The 25,832-nt window shown below is 33.5% G+C and overlaps 1 protein-coding gene across 9 annotated transcripts in view; it reads left to right on the plus strand.

The window, feature by feature from the left end:
• mbl (splicing regulator muscleblind) overlaps window positions 1-25,832 on the plus strand; it is a 198,570-nt gene that overhangs the window by 117,247 nt on the left and 55,491 nt on the right. For all 9 annotated transcript variants that reach the window (XR_014878110.1, XR_014878111.1, XM_085187730.1 and 6 more), the window contains one exon: window positions 12,671-12,716. The gene's annotated coding sequence lies outside the window, so the exon portion shown is untranslated. The remainder of the gene's footprint in view (window positions 1-12,670; window positions 12,717-25,832) is intronic.

Raw genomic sequence — 25,832 nt, forward strand, 5'->3', positions numbered from 1 at the left:
GGCCGATTTACGTAATTTTACAATTTGTTTATTTAAATAAAGATCAGCTTCACGCTGTAGGCAGAGGGAACCTAGTGTTTAGACACTCCGTTCCCCATTTTATTATATTTGTTTAATTAACGTCATATAATATGTTTGTATTGTCAACAACTTAATATCACGTTTGGTTGTATTATTGCTATTTTGCCTTTTCGATGAGGGTCGCATTTAAGCTACATATTTATTAGAGCGTAGGACTCGCGACACGACTTTCATTTTATACGGATAAAACATGGTGATTTTATTATATAACGTAAAGAGTGTAAGCGTTTCCCTTTCCGTGAAATGATTGTATTGAGCATTGTATTTAAATAACTTCATAATTTTAATAAAAAACGATCAAGCGCGTGTTGGTCTCGCTCACTGAGGGCTCCGTACCAATTTCACGATTTTTGGTCAACCCTAAAAAGAAGTGTATTTATACATAATTTATTTATCAAAAATATTTTCTATATTATTATTTAACAAACGTACGCTAGTATAGTAAACTTCATAGTGCCCATACCGTGATTATTTCGTTTAGAATTGCGGAAGGACATGTCACTCGAGGGTCTCTGCCGTCAGTCTGCTTTCAGTAAAATGCAACGAGCTTCCGACCTTCCCTCTGACACAGACATTGCACATATCTAGCTTTATAGTCCGAACTGTAGGTTATAATTTTTTTCATGTGAATATGGTAGGCTGTTGATGAAAATTCATTTGAACAAAAATACTTATTTATGCGCGGTTAAAAAAAAATATTATTTATGTTTAATATTAAATTATATATATTGACTTTTGTGCATACTTTTTTTTAAATAATATTGAAATTTTATTATAACAATTCCACATAGTACCCATAAGTTTCTACTGAATAGTTCAACTTATGATCCCATATAAAAAAAATCGATTCAAAATAAGGGTAAGAAAATAGAAGATGATTGATTGTCCATTCACTGATAGGGTATGATCACACAACTTTTTACAGAATCATATTTCGAATTCTCAACGCCGCGCTTTCTCTCGTCACCAAAACGAGAAAATGAAAATATTTCATTTTTTATTCCTCTGAATGGGAATCGAACCCGCAACCGTCGCGTTTATAGTAGTAGGCTTTTCGTGTATATATTCTATTAGGTAGGATTAACTGAAATTAATCTCATATACATTGGGCATAAAAACTTTAATGCCATGTATAGGAAAATAAGGGATGATTTATTGTCCCCTCATCGATTTAAATGTTGAGTTGTTTGCACAGTAGACCTGTCGTACCTTGTTGTTTGTCTCTAATAATGTATTTATAGAACAAAATTTCCACATTACAAACAAACATACTGTATACATACAACCTTAAGACGCAAAGATATAAAATTGCAAGTGACGCGATCCCCGACTTAACATTTTTGTTTTGTTTTTTGTATATACACAAGTATATTATTTAAGATCTAAGCTATTTAAGTTATTGTTTAAAAGGTTCTTCTTTGTTTTATAAATTTATTTGTAGTTCTAAGAACTAAAACAATGGCAATAATTAGCACGAACAATATCATACCTAGCTATAAAATATTTACCTGGCTAATTAAAATAAATTATCTTAAATAGAACATTACAAAGTTACTATTTTTATTTATTGCATGGCAACTTGATCCATTGTTTTCTTATCATCTTTTAAATGTTATTAGTAAAAAAAAAGGATTTATTTGTGTGCTTATTAGTTTTTCATTCCATAAATATATATATAACCAACTAGATCGGTTTATCACTTGCGAAGCAGGTCGACTGGCACACGGCGAAGCTCGGTGACTTGCGCCGAGACTTAATGCGTCTCATCACGCAACTTCGACACGGCATTTGGCAAATTTCTAACTGCAAATCTTAGATTGCTGATCGAAGGTATTTACACCCAAATACCGACTATTACAAATGACTACACCGTTAATTATACATTAAAATTTAGTGGAGCACACAATCGTATTATCCACGGAACCCAGTCGCGTCGTAAGAACGTCGCGTTACCATATTTTTATTGACCAAATATCTAGATTGTCATGTTTTAAAAACATTCCCGACGTGGTATATTTGAGTGAATTGTTTTATGTTTGCCATTTTGACTTTTATTTTATTTTTCGTTTATTTTCCCTCGCGCGGTCATAAAACGTACCTGGGCTCGCTGGCGGGGATAACGGAGTGGGCTTACGAAAAATTTATTATTGAGACCTTTTTCGCCCGAGCTCCATCGACAGACATTGCGAAGGCGAAAGTTATGAATGACACATGTTTTGAAATATTACCTGCAGTGAACTGCTTCCCGAGAAGAAAATTTCATTGAATGAGAAGTTTATTTGTCCTGAAATATGTGGGAGTTTTATGAGGACGAGACTTTTACAATGCTACGGATCGAGCAATTTCATAGTGTTCGTATTCTGTATTGCGTAGTAATAAGATGGCAAATAAAATGTGAGGTGCGACAAATTGGATGACAAGCCGTATTATTGGATCTTAAGGGTCTCAGGAAGGTGGTGATCTCTGTGTAGTGTCTGTGTATAATTTTATTACATCTTATTTAAAATACGTGTTTTGCTATTTTTATATGACTTTCTTTTGACTTCAATATTATTTTGATAGTAGGTTTATTAAAATACAAGTAATTAGTACTTTTACTTATAGGTAGGTAGGCTACTATGAACTCGTAAAAATTACATTTGTAATCCCCGGTGCTGTAAATAACTAATATAATTTAAACATCTTCGGCAACATTATCTTATTTTATGAATAGTTAAAAATATTAAGACAAAATCCAGTAAAATTTTATAGCACGAAATAATGAATCTATTGTTTATGTTAAATATTTGAATAACAATTTGCCCTAAATGTCATTTCGCCTGAGGGTCAACATAAACAACTTAGTCATCGCCCGAGCCGCGATATGTTTTCCGGCGAAATTAACGCCAACTTGCTTCGTCCCCGACCTCTGTTTTATTCAGGCGCCCGGCAATCCGACACAATGGAAAAATGTTATGTGGGGTGTAGTAAGTTTTTTTGCCAATTATGGAAATTCGTGGACAGCGCGCCACCTGCTATGTATTACTTTGTTATCCTCTAGCGACTACCAATATTTTCACCTCTGTGCCTGACTCATCAGCGACGTTCCGATTATGAAATATTGTTGAACTTTCGAACTCGACAAAATCCACTGCTGGAAAATTCAATCTGCATTTGATTAAATATGTATATCTTAGTGTTCGTGTAACTTAGATCACTGTTATAATTCTACTTATTAGGAATCAAATAGATGTTAAAATAGATTTTATACCTATTTTTTTATTTTAAATGATATCATGCACGAAGTTTAGCAGCGAATTCTATAAATATACCGTTATAATTGTAGAGTGGACAGACAATCAGTGTATTCCCGGCGCCACAGCCCTGAGTCACTGTCGACTAGCGCGCTTTTCGCGGAATTCGCTACCCCTCTGTCGAGTCGGGGTGTAGGGGTTGCGTTCGCTAATGACTGTCGGACAGCGTCGTCGCGCCGCCTGAATGCAATCACCGCATCGTTCGAAATTACACCCTCAAAACGATTACATTTAAACTCTTAATACACCAGTCCGTAGCCCCATTTTGCAATTCGGTGCGTGTTTATATGCAACCTTTCAATCGGCACTGTTATTTTGATAAATATGCATGAACTAGCGAAACCGGCTGCGCTGGTAACATAAAACGCCATCGTGAAAATTTAATATCATTTCCTGGTGGTCTCCGTAATGACTCATATCCGTCGTGGGGGTAATTTTTTTTGCGATATCGTAACTTAAAATCTTCAATAAACCCTACAGCATACTGCATTTAATTAAACATTACTAACGCGAAAATAATTGTCGTTGTCAGAGTGTGTGAATTCTAAATTTGCAATCTTTCATTTTCTAAATGTAATTTTGAAAAGAACGTGCTAATAGCGTGCCTTTTAAAGTAAAAGAAATAAGCATTTATTACATAATAGATGTCTTTATCGTAAATGGTAAAGCGCATATTTAAGTAGAAGAAAATGAATACTTCATTTGTATCACAAAAACTAAAGAGTATCTTGCATGATGACAGATACTATTTTATTTAACTTATGTTGCCTAGAGTCAATAACATCTATAAATTCGCAACATTTCGATCGTCTATTGTACTGTTTTTTAACTAATTTAAGATTGGAATTTTATGTCAATTCTTTCTGTAACCTTCCCCTACACAGACATTCGATGAATTGGAGTATACAGACATTTTAAGTACATTCACTTGGTAAGTGCCTTGGCCGTCGCAAGGTAATTCAGTGATATTATAACGCTCTATCCACCAATGACGCCTTCGAAAGTACCTAGTACTTATTCAATCGAATCCAGTTTAAGGCAAGTGCTAAATGTAATTATTATATACTTATTGGTATACTTTTTGTATGAAAATATTAACAATATTCTTTATGACGCAACGGTCAAATACCTTACTGGTTCATTTCTGACATATACGATAAAAAAGACAAAATATTAGAATTACATTCTGATCAATTTAATATGTTATTAGGCAGTGAAAATAATTTAGAGAAAGCTTACAGATCTATTTGCCTAATACAGTATATACATATAACTGCATATTATCTTTATATGCAATGAGTATTTAGTGCAGTTTTATAATACATCCGACTGCTTTAGAGTATAATATTGTGTAATAACTAGAAACTGTCTCGACGGCGAGAAAAACTATACCATTTATATAATGTACTAACGGTATTGCAAAATCTTGAAAGGTAATCAATACGCCGTGGAGAATATAACGTTCTACAGTCACAATAGGTGTTGAACATGACCTACTATTTCTTGTCTTAAGTCAAAAATTATTTAAATGTATTACCACGTCCAATTCTAAAGTTCGTATTGTTTGTAACGATTAGTTTTATGCACAAAATGTAGTATGGCAGACGACCTGGCTAATGGACCGGTCTTGGGCCTACGTTGCTGCTTAGCGACCGACTTCGGTATGAGGGTTGCTCTTTTGCAAACTGGTTTGTGAAAGCATGCCTGCATTCTATTTCCCCGCTTCGTTCACCCCCCTCCCCCCCTCCCCCCCGCTCTATGCAACCGGTATCTGTTTAATAAAAGTATTTTGCAAATATTCAAAATAAACCTCTATGATATAAGGAATGTGGTAGAAGTAACTGAAAATAATTTTAAATTTTATTTTTGACAATCAAAAACCAAAACGGAATATGAACACAATCTATACCTATAAAGATTCGAAATGTAAAATTATTATACATACATTTTTACTTTAATCTACTCGATTGTTTTTTTAATATCTATAATAATTATTTTTAACTTAGTTAATCGCACGGCTTATGCGCAGTTGCTAGCCTTCCGGTAAGAGAAAGTGCACCACCAATGCTCCACTTTCCAAAAGGAGAACGTTATGCCGCCACATGAGATTTAACTGTATTTTTTTACTTATTAATTCTTTAATAAATGTATCTTTTAGTCACGCTGATATAGCACAATTTAAATATTTTATTCAATTTATATCATTGTATTACCGTAATTATTAACAAAACCAGAATTATAGGAGTATTATTGGAATTAAAGAGGATTGCTAGGAACATCACTAAAAAGCAATATTGTCTCATCCCAATGAGAACTAGAGGAACTTACTTGATTAAAGTAATACGCACTGATATAACTATACCTATGTTTGGTTGTGTGCGTGAGGCGTCTAAAGTCTGCCGCGTGGGCGAGACGGGTACTGGGTTTACTAATCTTAACTCTTATGGTTCCTCTGCAATTTTCCTGTATAACAATACTCCATATGTGTGTGTTATCTAATAACATTTACGTACAGGTTTTGCAGTTTGATAAGCTAAAGTTTGGAAAACATAATTTACAGTTTTTGTTTTCTTAGAATTTAATATTTTCTTTTTATCCTATTATTGTTTACCATTTATAACTACCATTTATCTACGCATAGATGTAAGAAGACATTTATTTTATTAACCGACAAATAAAACGAATGAGGCTCTATATTTGACGCGTACCTGTAATTTTTTGATATATAATTTTTTGGATAGAGTTTTAATTCACAGGTAGTCCCATATAATTTTTGGCTTTTAGTGTTTTTCGGTTTTATTTTTTATTTTAAAAAATATTCAATGTAAATAGAAATCTTACAGGTCACTGCTCAGGTACTTATTAGAAAAGAAAATGGATCTGGCTTCAAGGTGTTTTAACACTAATCTTCCTTGATGCCTTATAGCGGCAATCTCCACCAATCGAGCTATTTGCATGCGAGTCATGGGCGAGCACCGCCTACCCACGGTTACACGGGTCGTAAATTTTGTCCTTTTACTTCCCAGTTCCAAGGAGGGCTTTTTTCCAAAGGAACAGATGTCCATTTTTCCGTAAAGGGCTAATTTATTGCATGTTGTAGCTGTGGTCGTAAAAAGACTTGAAATTAAGGAACATCGTAAATGCAAAAATACACATTTTTTGTAACCCAAATTCACTTGTTTATCTTTTACAACTAACATAGAAAGAGGATGAACGCCCTTTCTTCACATTTTCTTATAATATTTTATAGTAAATCTCAAAAATTATTAATATCATTGATTATTAGCTTTTTCACAAAGAGATTTTTGATTGATTTTGGTATGCAAAACTAAATAATAAATATTATATAATTGGTTCTATAAAAAGTAGCAAACACTATACTTTCCACATTGTAACGGTTGTTATGTTCTACAAAACTATCTAACATCTTGCGGCTATTTTATTGTGATTGAAACAATAATGAAAGGAGTAACGAACTCGAAAGATGATATGATCAAAAACTCCACTCACACACCAATACGAATATTACTTTCTAAAGTACGCGCAAGCAGTCTACGCTCTTTGCAATCTACTTAGATAAATTAGACATTAAACTTATTTTGTTAGATCGAATTATGTAATAAAGTAATAAACACATTTATATATAATTGGTATATATTTCGTATTTTTATTAATCTTTGGTTTAAACATGCAATAAGTTAGATATACCTAAGTACATTTGATTTCTATATCGCTGACCGGTCTGACTCATACTTCTAGCTATTATAAATCTCATGGTCAATTGAAGCGTATAACAATATTGGTGGTCAGAATGTGTTGTAAATGAAATTCAATTACTTAATTTATACGGCTTTGGCTATTATTTTTATTATAAATGTATTCATTTCGAAAATAAGTAATATGAAGATTTGCGCTATTTATGTTTGTTTCCAACAATAACCGACACTTTTCACTCAGGATGACTAAGACAGATTACAAGCTATATATTACAGTTTTTTAAAGATTCAACACATGTACTGGGGCGTTCTTTAGAAACTTATAGCTTAATGAGCTGTGAACAGCCGAACAGTCGGACTGACGCCCAAATTGGTAATGTGATGCTTTCACAAACAGATTAGTTGGCGTGCAATTAGAGTGCGGCGGTTGCGGCGGCGGCGCTCTCTAAGTGCCGCCCGGCGGATTACGCCTTCGTGTTTGCTCACCGTCGAAGTGGACATTTAACAATCGCTTCGCTAATGCCTATTGTTCGCCTATTCATCTATACACCGTTGATCTATAAACTTTTCAATGCTGATGATCGGTAAAAGTAAAAAAAAATATCTTTAAATTCATATTTTTAAATAATTAAAAAACTTAAAATTTCGAACATCTGTGGTATTAACATTAAAGACAATATCTATACATTAAATCATAATGTTTCACTCGATTAAATTTTCCAGTGATTTATAAAACACTTGAAATTGCTAAAACTTTTATTTATGAACCAATTAAAATAAAACAAACACTAAATGTTAAGGGAAGTTTACCAAAATACAATAGTGAAAACTACACTCAAATCGTTTAATCCATTTCTGAGATTACACTGGTTCAATTTATCTCATAATTTAGCAAAGTATGCTTCCAGATATAGGTATTATTATTATAAATATTTAAAAGATATATCGTACACGACACGGCGTAACAGTGGGGAACTGAGATTCTTAATGGAAACGGAGTGTCTTAACACTAGGTTCCCTCGCTTACCCTGATATGTGCGCATGCGACAACAGCTTAAATCTTACCAAGTAACGTAGACTACGTACGTACGTTAGCAAAGATAAGAAATGGCCTTCTTTCTATACGTCAGAAAATGAGAATAATAGTATGAGACATAATTTAGCGGTGTTTTTTAGAATAGGTACGTGTATTGGGTGCTTAATAAACTACATCATATTTTATTTATTTACCTTACTCAACTAAACTCCGTTATTTATTCATACTGTTCCTTTTAATCCAATCTAGACCAGATAGATATTTACTCCTAAGGCGCTTGAGCTGAGTATGTAAATTTTTAATTGACACAAACACCCACAGAAGCAATCACAGTAATTATATGTAGAGTTTAATAATATGTTGAGTTACACTTATCGTGGATGTTTCCTTTTTTCCAAAATATTACAGCATTTTTGTTTATTAAGTCTTTGTACAAAATGTGACAACAGAATAACCTCACAAATCTTTGTATGTATGCGAAAATCGTGGAGCAATGTATGAATGTAATAAGATTACCGTTCTAGCAACTAAGGAACAAGTAAGGATATATGTAATCAGGACTAATTGTAAGCTACCATATATGACATGTAGGCTGTCGAGAATATAATTGCGAGTCAGTCACCTTTAACAGCGGTGGGGGCGAACACGTGGGCTATAGCCAATGAACTTGAGTGCGACGACTGCCGCGACGCATGCTAATCCCATGTTTACCGATCGCCGGTTATAATTGTTTTCATTATCAAATGCGTTAATATGATTAATTGATATAGTTGTGGCGTTTTTGAGGTATTAAAATTATATAAAAACAAACTATTTGTATAAAAATATACACGTACATAATATTTCTAAATCACGGCAAATGATAACACGCCTTAGGAATAACTGACTCGGCCCAGTCAATTTATTTTAAAAGTATCATTTTCTCTAATAAATAAATGTGAATTTGTAAATAATTTGAAACTAGTCTAGTGAGTGTCTCGCGCCTGATCTTTTTAGGTCTGAGACAGTAACTTCAGAGAACCTGTACGGTGGTAAATTATTTGACCTTCAAAAAATATAGAATGTAACTCTTTTTCATTATATGGTATACAATTATTCATACATATTATATAGTATACTATATTATAATTGTATATTGTTCCTATACGAAGAAAAAAGATAGTGGTAAAGTTTTTAGGCATTAAAGTTAAATAAAAACAAATTATTTATATAGAACTATAAAATTATGCTTTGTTAAAGTTCAGTTGCTATTATTATTATTATAGGGTCCAGTATAAAATTTGTTACAATAACATACCTAAAATTTAGGGCAAACACCAAATAAAGTTAATATTTATTTCACTTAGCGTCTCATCGATTATGTACAAACAGCACGCACGTCTGGCAAAATTAACATATGGGTACACGCAATTCTTTATGTTATTCCAACAATGCAATAAATAAAAAGTAATTCCTAGTTTTAATGTTAATGAAATATAATGAAATTACGAGATGTATTTACTTATAAAATATATACAACGTGATACGGCTCTACTTTCAATCAATAAAATCCAGCAAAACCAGCTTCAACAGTAGGCAACAAGGCAGAGGGAACCTAGTGTTAAAACACTCCGTTCCCCACTTGTAACACACCCAATTCTAACCGTTTTTATAATTTCAATTGAACAGAATGCTGTTTGCATCCACTCTACCTTTAAAGATTTAATTGGTTAATTAAGTAAAACGTGCTATATAAATAGATTAGGTCCCATATAACCAATTTGTATATTTATTATTAACTAAAAATCCGCGCCCATGGGCTAACTTATGTCATTTGGCCGGGGCTCAAGGACGACGACGTGCGGCTCGTCGGTGCCACGCTGGCCTTATTTGATGGTTGGTGGGCGCCAGTTTTACGACTTTGCCTTTTTCCTACGCCCTGTTTCCATAAAAGGTTATTTTTAAATATTATTTCAACTTCATAATATGTAAATTAATTTGAACTCTGTATTGTAATGACAACACTGTCATCGTAAGAATTTCTTTATATTTTAATAAAAGACGTTTTGTAATTATGTCTTTGATATTTCTGTGTGACATGAAATAAGGCGTAAGTAAGAGAGAAGTATGTATAATACATGTAAAATATTTATTTATCTTTCTAAAAGTCAAATAAAAACGGAATAATCTCCAAAGACACGCGAAATTACGGACTTTAAAGTGTAGTGAATTCTCAGGGGCCTAAAGCGACACACCTTGCCTTTCAGAGTAGCTCCTAAATATAACGCCGGTGTCTCCTTCGGGAAGTTTGGAAGGTTCGGGCGCGCACGTGCTTTTGTCATACTTTTGTCAAGTTTTACGTACGACGTGAGACGCACTTTGATTAAGTCCTATAAGCGTGGATATTTTGACTAATTTTGAATTCTATAACAATTGTATGTTTTATATCTTTATAATATTATAGATAATTGATGTACATGTTATACACATGAAACATTTTTCGGAAGTAAAGATTCCGAAGAATCCTTTCTTAGCTGGTGAAAGCGAAATTGCGGCTTATGCTAGACATATTAACATGTTTACAGCTTAGGTTGATAATTTATAACTAAAGCTACATTGCATCTACAAATTTCACTAACTAAATTATCCATTCAACTAGAACAGGTGACAATAAATTAGACAAATTCCTTGTAAAAACCAATTTCTTTTAAATAGACTACAACGATAAGATTATAAAAATATCAAACCCGCTAGTATTGATTTTCAGCTTAGTTAAGAGCCCAATCTGCTCGCTGAATTAAAAAAGTTTTCTAATAAAAATGCTATACGAAGTAACAACAAACATTTCCGAGTCCCATCTAATCATATAGTCTAGAAGTTTGCTTTTCATTTCAGCCATTTCAGGTTTACTAAAAGACACTCCGTTTTACTGCCGCGAGCAAAATATTTCTCTACGTTTCACACTCGAGGCTTACGTAAAAGCAAATTTCAGGCATCAAAAGCGATTAACGTGAAAGTAAAGTTAACGTTAATACTTGTCTAATTAACTCGTTAAAATGGCGTTTGACAATGAATAATACTTTTTCTCATTTCTTTCCTATAAAAACATATTTAATGAAATGCTGTCTGGTACTATGATATAAAATGAAGAAAAAAATCTAAGTTTAAATGAATTATTCTGCACTATTATATTATATTAATTCCAAATTTGTATGAAGCCAACGTTTTAATTAAATTAATAGTATTTAAGCTAAAAAGTAGAGCTCGCGTTGCACAAAATTCAGCTTACCAACGGATGCCACAAATCCTAGGCAAGAGTCGGAGCGGAGAAGCAAATAACTGTGTTTACCTGACTCCACCCGTCGCCGCGCCAGTCATGGAGATTCATAATAACGCCTTTTATTTCCGTAACTAGCTGCGACTCTCTCATTTTGTCGGTTAACGCGTATTGTGACACGGCGAAACGAATGCCGCCCCGTAATGGAGTTTTTAAGCGCAGCTTTTTCGCTTCGTATTGCAAAAGAGAATTATGTAACTAGAACAGCTACGTGATTGCACAGTAAATACTATAGTAACCTCATTTATTGTTTTTAATGTTAACTAGAAATAAATGTATTATCAAACTTGGGAATAACATGATATTTTTTTAAAAACATGATCATATTTATACAATAACAGAAAAAAAAATAAGATAGTTGGCATTTGAATTTTCTTCAAACGTATCTTAATTAAGAACGAGTACCTGTGCATAAAATATATTTTTTAAACACATCCACATCAAACATAAGAAAATCTGACAACTCTATATCACCCATTTTTGCTCTCAGATTTGTTTGAAAATTCGCACACATATTTTTATAGCATGAACCTGTCCTTGTCAGGACTAGGAATAACAAGTTTTCTATTTTTTTTTTATTTGGATTGCAAATATTTTAAATACAGATTAGTCTTACGTACCCATCGTTGAAGTCACCAACGTAGATTTTTGTCTTGTCATGAATGCTAGAAGTGCTTACAGACAAGCAGTTTTTTATTTCAATAAAATTATTAGACAGGTTGAGTGCTGGTAGATGACGCCGATGAACTAAAGTTTTACTGATACGCGTTCCGTACTTCAATTTTAGCAGAATCCGACAAGAAGCCACGTTGAGAGGCTATTGCGAGTTTAACATTGCTATAATTTGCCGGGCATATTGGAAAACTTGTAATTGGTTTAGTTTTATATTCGCGTAGCAATGTGTGCTGAAGAAACTTAAACGATATAGCTTATTAAATTATTGATCTTCGTCATTACGTTACACAACTTCGTTTAATAATTTAATCGTTAATTTTTAGTCAAATGGGTGTAAATATATATTTTTTGTAAAAATCAGTGGTTTTGAACTATTCTGGAAATATTTTAAATACATAATTATTTAATATTTCTTTTTCCTCAATCTGACTGAGATTTCTCTTATCTGATGGAGAATGAAGTATCCTAACAGGTTCTCTATGCCATCTCACTTCTATACCATAACCATGTAAATCAGATAAACTTTATTAAACTTTTTTTTCATTATTTTCAGATTTGGCTCGGAGTCATAGAATAATTTTGTTAAGCTCGGCTTAAAAGTAAGTATAATATTTTACCTTAACCTTAGACATCCTAAGTACCTAACCCAAGAACTTTTTGGAAAAATGTGTTGGAAATATTTTTATCTTATACGATATCTTGTCAAGATACCTACTACAAAAATATTTATATAACTTTGAAATATAACAATAATTATTAAAAAAAAAGAGAAAATACTAGTTTTTACTGAATTAATGCTAAGATTAACGCAGATATATATAACAAAAGATAAATTTTGCCTTAGTGACTTGGTCCGCTTATGATCGACAGCCAAGTTTTCTTTCTACCAACGAATGAAAAAAAAACACATGATCATAACCAAATATAATTTTTAATATTGCAATTTTTTAATCGTGATATATCGAAGTTTATTTCCAACGATGAATCGAGGATGAGGCGTCATTGTTCATGTTCAGACGTTTATGAAAGAGAAAGTAGTTGTTTTGTTTGTTGGTCCTGTCTGAATTGCTAATGCAGATAGTCATTTACCTGCCTGTGAGCACGCTCAGGTTCACGGCGGTCTAGTCCCGAAGAAACATAACCTATTGTTTCGAGTTACCGAACCAATCCGCATTATTAAACGTTGGATTGCCTCTATGTTACTTTCAATTCTCATTGTGCTTAATTGTGGCTTCTTTATTTTCATATATTCTTCTCATAAAAAGATTGCGCATAGCCTTTTCTTTGAATTTATTCTTTGTTTTTTATGTAGGTACATCCTACAAAAATAGCGCAAGATATAAACTTACGAAAATACCAGACTGGTTCAGTGTAAAGAAAAAATAAACTTATCCATGCATTAATATTCAAATTAATTGGATATGAAGTATTTAATTTCGTTTCTTAATCGTCTATTGCGCTTTTTGTAAAGACTACAAAACAACAAATTAATAGCTTGCAAATTTATTACAGGAAATTTGTAATTTACTCTAATTTATTTCTCTATTCAATTTTAAATGTTAATAATATTAAAAACACAATAATTATTGAAATTGGTAACCTTGACATTTTAGTTATGTTTACCATGCACAAGTGTCGAGTGTGGAATTTTTACGGCACATGCATATTATGTTACGAGTAATACTTTATTTGGATTGTAAAAAAATTTATGAAGAAGTGAATAAGCTATAATATAAACACATACAAATCAAATGTTTAATTCTTACTAATATTATAAATGTAAAACTAAATGTATGTCCGTCTGTATGTTACGCTTTTTACACTTAAACTACTACACCGATTGGTGAATGAAATTTGGTGCATATAATAAAGGATCTATAATTTCATATTATAATCATATCACAACTAGGTACTAATAATATCTGACAGTGCAGTCGCAATCCTGTCATAAGAATATAAGAAGAATGTAAGATAACACAGGATCTCTTTTTTTTACATGTATTCTATAATTGTGTATATTTATCTTTTTTATTACCGGTCAATTTCCTTCGTGTGTTTTCCATACAACGTGACATTGGCGAAATGAATTGTGCTCAACTGGCACGCTCGAAACGCCATATTTCGAGAAATCAATCAATCAATGTAAGATCCACGGAATCGGAGACGTTTATACTTTATACAAACTTAGCTCTCGGAAAGTTTTCGAACCGATTAGTCATAAATAATTGAACGCAGCCAATATTCCCGTGTAAGAAGACAAAGAGATGACATCCCCAAAAGTTTGTCGATTTACGTGGAGACCGTAAAGACTTAGTCGTTTATATCCGTACTTGGCAGAAAAGTCGAGGTAACGTCATGAGAAGTTTCCAGTCGTACTTACCTTGTCTAGAAAGGGATCAAACTGCGGTGCATTCGCTGCGATGTATTATGCAGTCTCAGTACGGGCGCTATGTTCGGTGTAAGCAGCTCGGAATCACTCTACTGCGCTAAGAACACTGCTCCAGCAAGGAAATGTTCCATTCTAAAAACATAAAAAGAAATATGAGAATAAGATCAATATTTTTTTTTCCATGATGACTTTTTTACATAATATTTAATTCTAAACAGCTAGCATATCCACTGATATATACAAATGAAAAATAATATAATTATTCGTCATATATGATATGAAGCTTGCACATTAGATTGGAAATTGAAATGCCATATTTCGTTTAACACTTTAAAAAGATCAAGACCGTCTATAGGTCGATTTTACCCGAGCGCTTATATATACCACTTCACACCATAGCCGGTCAGTAGTTTTACCGTTTTTTTTTAATTCCCTAATTGCGTAATAAAGTATTCAATTTTATTTTACCCACCAAATTTTTTACGGCAGTTGGTGTCTATGTATTCTCTGAATAAACCGCCGATACTTGTTAAAAAAATCGCTTAATAAATTTTCTGGAATATCTTCTTGCGGCATCAAATATGGTATTTAGAAGAAAAAAAACTTTAAATAGGCAATATGTAGAATATGGTTAAATTTTAGCCCGTGCTCTATGGGGTAAAAATTGTTGGAAATGACCTCCTGTATTTGGACATGTGGCATTTGAACTTATAACATTGAGATACAAATTGTAAATCTGATCTCAAAATATCAGGAAGGAGCAGCGTAGCGTTCTCCAAATACTTTTTGGTACTTTGCATATTGATTTATTCCTTTTCACTTATACGATGAGCCTCAAGGTTTTAAAATTTCAAAGCATCCATATACGGGATGGCCAGCAAGCCAACGTCACTACTCGCTAGCCACCGAGACAGACAGGCAGCGTGCACGGCGCCTGCTAGCCCATTAGACGTCTGCCCGATGTAGAACGCTCGATAAACTTGTAAAAACGCCTTCTACCCATTTAATTTTATACCCTCGCTTGCTTTGCGATTGGCAGATTTGTTTCTTTCTTTTATAGGTACGTCATTAACTGTACCGTTTATTAATGTGGACTACTATAACAAATCTATAAATAGGTACATTATGAAATTTCTATTTCAGACATTCTTGTGTTTTTACAAATAGGTATATTGCAAATGAACAAAAAATTGTAGGCATGATTGTTTTGGCTGCATTTTTTGTGTGATCTGACGCACTATATTATTTATAATACACTTGTATATTTAAATACATTTTCAAGTATTACTAATTAAAGTTCGCACGTCGAACATTTTTAAGTTATTGTGGCACGTACGGTAACTTCTATTCGGCAAATTCGGTTACATAATTCGTTGAAAATATTTAAGTTTTCCCTTTGGCGAGACGTTATCGCGGGTGGGCTCTCAACACGGGCGCGAGCGGGCGTGGGCGGGCCTTCCCCGCGGGGACTTAATTTGTTGCTCTCCTGGCGCCTCGCATCTCACTTTCAAACGGCGTAACGCGACCTTACCGAGTCCCCTTCTCCGGTGCCGTGTTCACGTCATGTTCGCTTTCATCACTGACACCACCGAATATTATGCTTTCATGTCAAAAGAAATAACCACATTTTTTATCAAAACTCTGCAAATGTCTGATAAACACAACCATAATTTTAATGTTAGTCTAAATATAAAATATTTATAGGTGCTACTGCTGCTACTTTGATACCGTATTGTTATAAAAATGTTAATAACGAAATATATATAAAATATTAAAGACTGTTTTTGAAACTTGCTATAAATAACAATTATATTAGTGAAAGATTAAAATAACTGATATATCAAATGATAATAGCGTAAATATTATAAAAAAAAGTAAGTAAACCATTAAGTATAGGCTCAATAATAGAGTTGGGGGACAATGACGGCCACGTAACTCATTACCCCTCGGACAAATTAGCGCCGCCTTCTGAGTTGCTACAATGGTTACGACGGAAGCTTATCCTTTCCGTAGTGGTCTAACATAACACCGGCTCAGAGAGGACTCCTGGGAAGTCCTAAAAGGCACTTTATATGAAGTAAAGTTCCACATTTGGCAGTCGTGCAAAACTTCGCGGCTTTTGCGGCACATAAACAACTGACACGCGTGCACGTCACACCACGTATCGATTGATGTAAGTTCAAATGTGATGTTTCATCAGATCTTGTCTCGTACAGTCTAGCTTTATCACTGCGAACACGTTTCATTTATTTTTAATTAATTCCAAATTCTTAATTACGTATTGTGGTGGCACAGGGGCCTGAGGGTGTTACTGTAAATGCAACAGGTTGTGAGTTCGATTCCCATTCGAGGAAATCAAATATTTAATAGTTTCATTTGATCGCTCTGGTGTCGAGGCAAAACGCGGCGTTGATTTGCTCTACTCCAGATGCCTAACACTAGGCTCCCTCTGCCTACCCCCCCTACTTCCTGGATACAACGTGAAGCTTGGATTTTTTTGTAAATAACTTATTATGTATATATGTCACTTATTGATTTTATGAAATACTTATTTCACGAAGCTTAAAGCACAATCGAATAGTCGTTGCTATTTTATCACAGCTATCATAATATCAAGAACGATCAAGCTCTGAGAGCTTTTTGAAAGCTCGCAAGTACGTGTGATGAAACGTTCATGCGATTTCTAGATTTAAAGCACACGTGTTCTATCAACTTGATATTTATTATTTTGTTAAACCGTGTTGATTAATTGTCTCAATAATATAAATATGTAATACGTAATTTTTTTATCGGAAAGTGACTTAAACCAACTTAGGTCCAATTCGATATAATTACGAAATAATATAGAAGCTAGATCGCTTTATTAATATAATATTTTCTTAAAAAGTCTTATACACAAAAATATTCAATGCAGTCAAAGCTAATAAGATACAAGCATAATAATTTACAAATGAAAAGGTTGTGGATGCAAACCTTAGATAGTATCATTTGCGAGCATTTCACATTCCGTGGAGTTTGTTAAATATGAAAAAGCTACATTTGAACGCGAAGTTTTTTTTTATTTTGTTCGGTTGGTGTCGGCTCGCCGCACTCTCCTTTTGTTCCACGAATGTGATCTGGCCGAGATGGAGCTCACCGACGTTATTGCTCTATTCCTCGCTTCAATCTTGTTTGTTTCTGCTCGTCACACTTTCCTGCTTTGCGTATTATCACCGCTGAAATGATTTTCTGTTTCAATGTACACGATTTTTCCACGAATACTGAAAAATTTCTACTCCCATTTGTTACTATGACGTATAAGATGCATTACATTTTATGCCATTCGCTTTGCCGCCATATCTCATAGCTCCATAAGGATTTGCTTCCAATATAACGTTCTCGAGTGACTAACGGTTTTCAGTTAAATTTGACATAAATATAGCAAAGACAGCCATGCGCAAATTTCATACCTAGAGTGATAATAATAAAAGTATCGACAGCTCGAATTACAATTAGATAACTGTAATCGCAATAGGTTTTTAATAACTTATTATCAATTTAAATTTGCACATAATATACATTAGCCTAACTTTCTTTTTTTTATTACGTCTGAGATACAATTTACTTAATTATGCTTGGTGTCATTTTTATGAACCCCTTATTTTTTAAAAGAGACCATCTCTATAATAATTTTAAAATATAAGTACATAACTAAAATTAAACTTAGGGCATATTTTTTGTCAACTGTTTAATTGGAACAGTTGATAGAAAGTACATTTTAATTTAAACTAAATTTAATATTAATTTAAATTAAATTTAATTTAATTTTAATTTTAATTACATGTTAAGAGACTCGAGATCCTGCAGTCAAACTCACTAAGAGTTTTGTAGGACATAGTACAATTTCATATGTATTATTAAACGATACTAATAAAAAAAATCATAAAATTGACAACAGAGTGTCTTAACACTAGGTTCTTTCTACCTAAATAACAATCGCTCATTGATCCTTGTCTAACATGTTGGTGTAAATTTAAACAAGATGAACACGAATCATAAAGTGGACGCGAGTGACGCACATTCGAATGTCACGGCGCTGATGCAGCAAACACTCTGTAGCAGCTATCTCAGTATCGCATGGTTACGCCCGCTATGACCGCCGTGTTTATTTTTAGACTCGCGTGTACATTCACTATTGCGATGAAATTTTACAGCAATCGCCACAGCTCGCCGCCCGCCAGACCGATACCGACGGACGATCCGAATGTCAAGCTACTGTAAGCTATGTAGCTATTTCATAAATGCTGCTATTTTATACCAACGTTTTCCTTTTTCGATATACGATATGAATTAATTTATTTAATTCTTAATTTTTTTCAATTTTGCCTTTTATTTAAGTTTTTCATTATTCCGTTGTGGTACAAGACACAATATAAAAAACCTAAATCTAAATGTTAACTAACTAAAAAAATTGCCTTTTCAAAAAAAACTTTTGCCAAACATCACACGAGCTTAATATCCCTGTTCGTCAAAATACCATTAGCCTCACAGCGCGGTCCCCCTGTCAGACTGAGATTTGGTTTGACTTAGTGACTGATTAGCGGCTGCTGCTAGCTGGCGGGTGCGACAGGTGGTCGGATGCAAACCCGTGCTGTGTTTTCGACCTGCCATTTTAATTTATATTTTTCCTTTGTTTATATAATACCTAACGTAATATAGTAGGAAGTTTAACAAAATATGAGTTGTCACTAAAATGTGAAATGTCGATTGTTCATAATGTCCCACGCTCCGCGCCCGCGGTCTAGTGACGCGAGGTCAAGTCACAGCTCATGCATATTCACGGGCGACGCGGACGCGGCGATTCATCTGTAACGGTCCTACGACCGGTTGTATGGGCTCATTGTAGCATGTATCCGTCCATATGGTTGAGATGAAGCTGGCCGCGCTGTTGCCGCTGGCGCCGCTCGCTGTCTCACTAAATGTTTGTGCTGTTTGTATAAAGTAGGGAGATGGAGATATGCACTAGAAGAGTTGATTGTCCGGTTCGATCACTTTCAATTTTATTCTACTATAACTTTTCCATTCATATAAGAAACATCTTAATTTAATTATGCAAAAAAAATGTATTAATTTAACCTGCTAGTGTTAAGTTTCTTTCAAGCTACAGATTTTTCTTTACAATTTATTTACAGTTTGCCTAAATTATTTAAAATTGTTATCAAAATGTTTATATCTCCTTACATTGCGATCTTCTTAACTAGGATAAATAATGTTATAGGGTCAGTTGTTAAACGCCGCTGGGTGTTTATATTACAATAAGCTGCCAACGGCAGCCAACACAAAGGTCGGGAAGCTGCATGTGTAAAATGAAATAATATTATTTTTAAATGTTTTAACATTTGGCCTAATTGAGAATTAAATTTCATACTCATTCATAATTTTAATTACACATATTTTATTAATGTGCTTAATTGCTGAAATAAAATTCCAAATTATTTAATATGTTTGCAAGCATCTACTTATTAAGTACAAATTAGTTATATGCAACAAAATTGTGAAAGCCATCCGACGTTGCAACATCGCCACCTACTTTTTGTGCATCATCTTGAAGAGCAGTTAAATAAAGATGGTGCAGTAATGCATTTTACATTTTGAAGGATCATTAAATTGCGCATTACACGGCCCCGGCCCGTTGAGAGCCAATTAAAAAAGAACTGTTAAGACGATACTCGTAAACTCGACTCGTGTTTTCAACTGATTAAAACTGCTTTAATCTTATTTGTGCACATTTGATTTTTTTTCAACTACGACAGTTACTTTTTATAATTTATTCTAAGTCATAATAATTACATACTTACATACTGACGTATACATATTATGTTATTGGACTCTACGTAACCCTCATAATAATTCTCTACTATACATAATTGATGATTTATTTACAAATCAATGAATTTTGCAAATGCAAATAATAAAAGTATAATTGCAAATTACTTAATCGTAGATAGATTGCCACGTAGGCAGAGTTCACTTGTCCCCTATACATGAAATTGAATAACAAACCATAAACTCGTTCCAATATAAATGAAATTCAATATTTGCTCTGGACATCCAATAACGACGGCTCGCTATCATAGGTTTCTAAGCATTTAGCAACGCGAATATTATCATAACACGACTGCATGTTTCCGCTGTAATTAATCTATGATAATTAGAATACTGTCTTAGTATCGCTACATATGTACATATGTACGAGTATATGTATCTATTTGTGTATAGAGGTTTAAAATTCCTTTTTAAATGATTATAAAAGAGTTAATTATAAATGAACATGTTATTCTAATGGATGTTAAAATTAAATGTTTCTATAAGTATTTCTTTACAGTACTAAAAATAATAATAAAACCATCCTTTAATAGGTATATGTTTTTATAGATTTTCTTTACTCTCGCTACCATCTGATATTCAAAATTTTCACTGTTAACGTTCAGCTTTTAGTTTTTAATATTTTTTAACATTTTCTAATGTCAAGATGGCTGAATTTATTTAGTGTTAATTAAAATGAAACTCTTATAATAACCGGCAGACTTGCACTCACGTTAGCTCACGAAAGGCTAACTTAATTCAGGAACAGCTCAAAGTGGCTACATTAATTACTCAAATTAGGACAAGGTTGGTTTCGATATTGGCCGCTTACACTAAATATTTAATGAAATAACGTTGGAAATTTAGACCTATTATTTAATTCATCAACGAATTTCGTATTACGTGAAATATGCCTTTAACCCAACCCCCCATGTATTACTAAAGAATGGCAAAATAGTTTAGGTCGCTAACCCTGCCTGTGCTTTAATTAAATTCCTAGATTTAGTACAATCTGTGCAGGTTCAATCGTTTTTTAAAAAAGATAACTAAAAGGAGATGCGGCCATGAAAGTGGCGTAACTTTTTTTTTTTATTGTAATGTAAATTATTTTTTTGTTAATATTAGGTCAAACATTTGTGGCTCAAAACTATATATTAACATGCATTAAATTTTTTTTTCGACCTTACACTGTATCTCGAAAGAAGCAGGGTAGGCAGAGGGAACCTAATATTACGACACTCCGTTCCCCAAAATCCGCAGAATTGTGTTTAGCACCAGAGCGAGGAAATGAAAATAACATATATGTTATGTCCTCGAGTGGGAATCAAACCCACATACACCTCTGTGCCACGACTGGCCTCAACACAAACTGGACAAATTAAAACTTGCAATTATTATAAGTTAATATTACCTTGACACGACGCAGACACTCGAACTGTTGATACCCCAGCTAACATACTCGTATAGTGTTGCAACGTGCAGTCAATATGTGAATTACGAAATCACCTGTGGTTATCATAGTGTCACTATGAAAATATTTAGAAACCTGCGCGGATCTGTGCGTTGCGGTGTTATTTAATCCGCGACCTATTTGTGGTCAAGCACGCTAGGTTCACAGACCACTCCGTTGGCAAGTAATGCTACACTTGTTTTTATTAATATTTTGATCAAATTGCAATTGTAGTGTTCGCCTTTCCAATAAACATTGGCTTCCAGTAAAATTACAATGAACTTGCTCAATTTAAAGAAATCTTAGAAAGAAAGCTTATTTCTTTTTTCTATATTTTTCCTTTTTTACCAGCCCGTATTCTTTATAAATAGTGTTCTATCCTATATTATAACTAGACTTCTAAGTCTTACTTGCCTATGGTAGGTTATTGTAATATATTCAAACTAGCTTTGCTTATTAATTTTTATAATTATTTTGAAAATATAAATCTATATTTTGATCAATAAAAGGAACTTCTCAGCATTGTTTATGGTTCTGATCTGTTTAAAAATATCTAAGTATACTTCATATAAAATTATAACTGTACAGTTTTAATATTATGTGCATTTGGCGTTTTCTTCGGCTACTCCGCTAGGCATAAACCGTGAAGCTAAAAAAAGATATGATATCTTTTCTGAGCTATATTTCACCGTAAAATAATAATGTTTCTTCTTTATCACAACAAGATATTCATTACACTACTATACTTTACAAAAAAGTCAATTCAATTTACGTATTTTATCACGTTTAGTAATTATAATAGAAATAATACTCAATTAAGCATATTTTTTGTATATTAATAATATGTACTTATCCCTGAAACAAAATGATATTACTAGTTGATTTCCAAGCTCCTCTGCCAATGAGTACGTGTACGACGATCGTAATAAGTAGGTCAAGTAACCCTTTGGTGTGTAGAGGAGTGAGCAATCATACGCGCCACCCGCCTAATTGAAGTCCAATGTCGCGCAGCCCGCCCACGGTGATTGATACCGCCCGACCGCCCGGCCGCCCAACCGCCCGAACATGCTGCTTCTAATAAATAATTGCCATTGTATAGACGTCTACGTATAGCACATTCTGGTCTTGTACGCAACATACCCTCAAGAGCTGATATGCTTCAGTTTTACCATATGTCGAGTGTAACAGTTGAAGATCTCGTAAGATTTAGGTACATTTTGCCTAAATCTAAAGTCGACTGTTGTTGTAAAAGCCAGACACATAGGCAGCAACAGCGCTGGCGTCTAATTAGTTGCGCCACCGCCATCAATATCCATTAGCGGCGCCACACGCGACGCTGACCGGCCGCCTCGCCGACTGCCCGCCCGTGCCCGCCCGTGCCCCTGCCTGTGACGATTACCGACACTCCATCGCCATGCGATAAGATTTTGCACTTCCGTTACCGTTAAATTGCAACCAGTACAAAACTATACATACACCGCTATTCTAATATACCTATAAACAAAATTCTTGATGTAATTCATAAAAGTGCATTCTCTTTGAATGGACGCGGTCTTAATAAATCAACAAAGGGCAAGCTTTTGTTAAATATCAAATAGTATAAGCGTGCAAGTGAGGCCGCGGGGTGAGCCGATTAAATTTGAAACTTCTTCACCTCTCGGTCCTAAAGGGTTGTCCGTTGCCCTAATCTTTGAACTATGACTTGACCGTTAATACGCATATATAATTTGGTCTTCGATTATTTCTATTGCAGTAATAATACGACGAGTTAGGAATAAATTAGTATAATAAGATAGGGAACAAAGCTAAGGGTTCTAGGTTTGAGTAACGGTTATAATGTATTATACTATTAATATAAGTTCCAACCGCCTTTTTTTTTAATTATGAACATGAAATAATTATATTAAGAAATACTGAAATATTACGCATCCTTGGCATTTTTCCTGTTTAGCATAGAGAAAAATATACTATGCAGATTTCACCCATCTAGAGATGCATTGCGTCCCAACTCAGCGCCTTTGTGTAACTGTAACCAGGTATATTTTATTATTTAAAATATTTCCCTATTTAAGATTCTAACCAATAACAACCTTACATATTTACCTTACGTTTCAACAGCGATATAAGAGTTTATAGCTCTAAATATTTATATGTTATTCGCACTTAATTATATGCAATTGATTATTACAAACACAAAATAATGTTAGGTTTAAACAAAGTTTAATATATGTACGTATTGTGGTATCAAAAACATATTGACTTTTATATACCATTTTAATTTCTGTTTATCACCCCAGAGTACGTGACCAGGTGGCAACTATATCAGTTTCTTCCTAATTTACATAGACAAGACATCCTATGCAAGTTGTATGCAGTCGCGTCAAACTTTATAATTCAAATTATTCTCTTGATCCCGTCTAGTAGAATTTATAATAATGTGAGAAAATTTAACGGATTTTTTCTATTTCTTTTTCACATAACGATAACCTATTTCTAGATGATGCGTAAATAAATTCATATACTACTAAAAAAATTGCCCCTTAAATTACATATTTATTTGTATTTTTCCATAAATACGATATTTAATATTAAAATATTGTCATTTTTTTATTGTAGTCAATTTAGAGCCGTAACCATACCGTAGCATCTTCGGACCTCTTACTAACAAGTACGACCTCGACTAGTGTAATCAAATAAGATGAGTGACGTCATATAACCACATTCTAATTAACACGACGCCGATCGTAATAGGTGTCGTAAGAGATGCAAAAACTTTACATCGTTCACATAGGTTACTAATATACATAATAACACATGCTATTAATGTACAATGTGTAATGAATAAAACAAAAGAGTTCATTTCAATGCAATTTAAAATGAATAAAGGCCACTGGTAGAGCGGGGACTCTAATAGCGATGATTTGTGGGTTCGATCCCTAACTTGAGGAAATTAATTATTTGATATTTTCATTCTGTTGCTCTGATGTCGAGGCAAAGCGCGGCGTTAAGTTCCGCAAACACCAACTCAACACGCAATACCTCCACGGGCGGAATAGTCTTTCTTAACCCTAGGTTCCCTCCGCCTACAATGTTGTGGTCAGCGTGAAGCTAAAATAAAGAACGTGAAATATTTTAAAAAAATACTATTTTTGTTATAGGTATTTTTTTGCACATTACTGATATTTAATATAAGAATGTTGATTATGTAATAAATTTTCAACTAGACATAAGGTATGCACTTGCTTTGGCAGCGAACCACATTCTTATAAAAATGATAGCATTGGCTTTTACTGAGTAATGAGAAAATATAAAATGATGAAGATCTAGATGAAATTGTTTACACGTGGTGTTATACAATCATGAATCAACACATTTATTTCCTGAATTAGCTTTTTTCTATAACTTTATACAGATGAATGCTAGTCATTTTATATTCATAAATATCTACTTTTTGTTTTTTTTTTTTTGGAAATTAAAAATGTCACACTTGAAACAATGTGTACAGTTACATTTTTTATTTTATCATTTGTCTTACAAAATATTAAAGCGACTAATAGAAGGCAATTTTCATAGAGGCACGTAGGACGCGCTCACACAAATGGTAACTTCCTACTACTTACGTCATTGTCTTATGATTCAGGCATTTGGTTCAATCTTTATATTTTTGATGATGATCGTTAGCCACGACTCTGACTCTCAAATTTAAAATTTAAACTCGCCTTGTGTGTGTGTTTAAATTTATAGAAAAGCATTTTTATTATAATTTATATTAAAATTGCTTTAAGCTTGCGCAGAATACCGCCCAAGTTCAAGCTGATGATGTATAAACCAGTTCTTTTATTTGGTGTTACGGTATACTGGCCAGCTCTATCTCGGCACGCTCAGGACCTTCAAAGTCGGGGCTAGCCAGGTAGAAGAAGACGTTATATATATCAGTTGTAAATAAATTTATACTACTTACGTCTTATAATATATTCGACTTACTACTGACGTTATGACTGACTGATAAAGGACAGCGTCATGTTTCAAATT

Source organism: Heliconius melpomene, chromosome 1, assembly GCF_056956725.1.
Source record: "Heliconius melpomene rosina isolate 202511_hmr_F chromosome 1, ASM5695672v1, whole genome shotgun sequence".
Taxonomy (NCBI): domain Eukaryota; kingdom Metazoa; phylum Arthropoda; class Insecta; order Lepidoptera; family Nymphalidae; genus Heliconius; species Heliconius melpomene.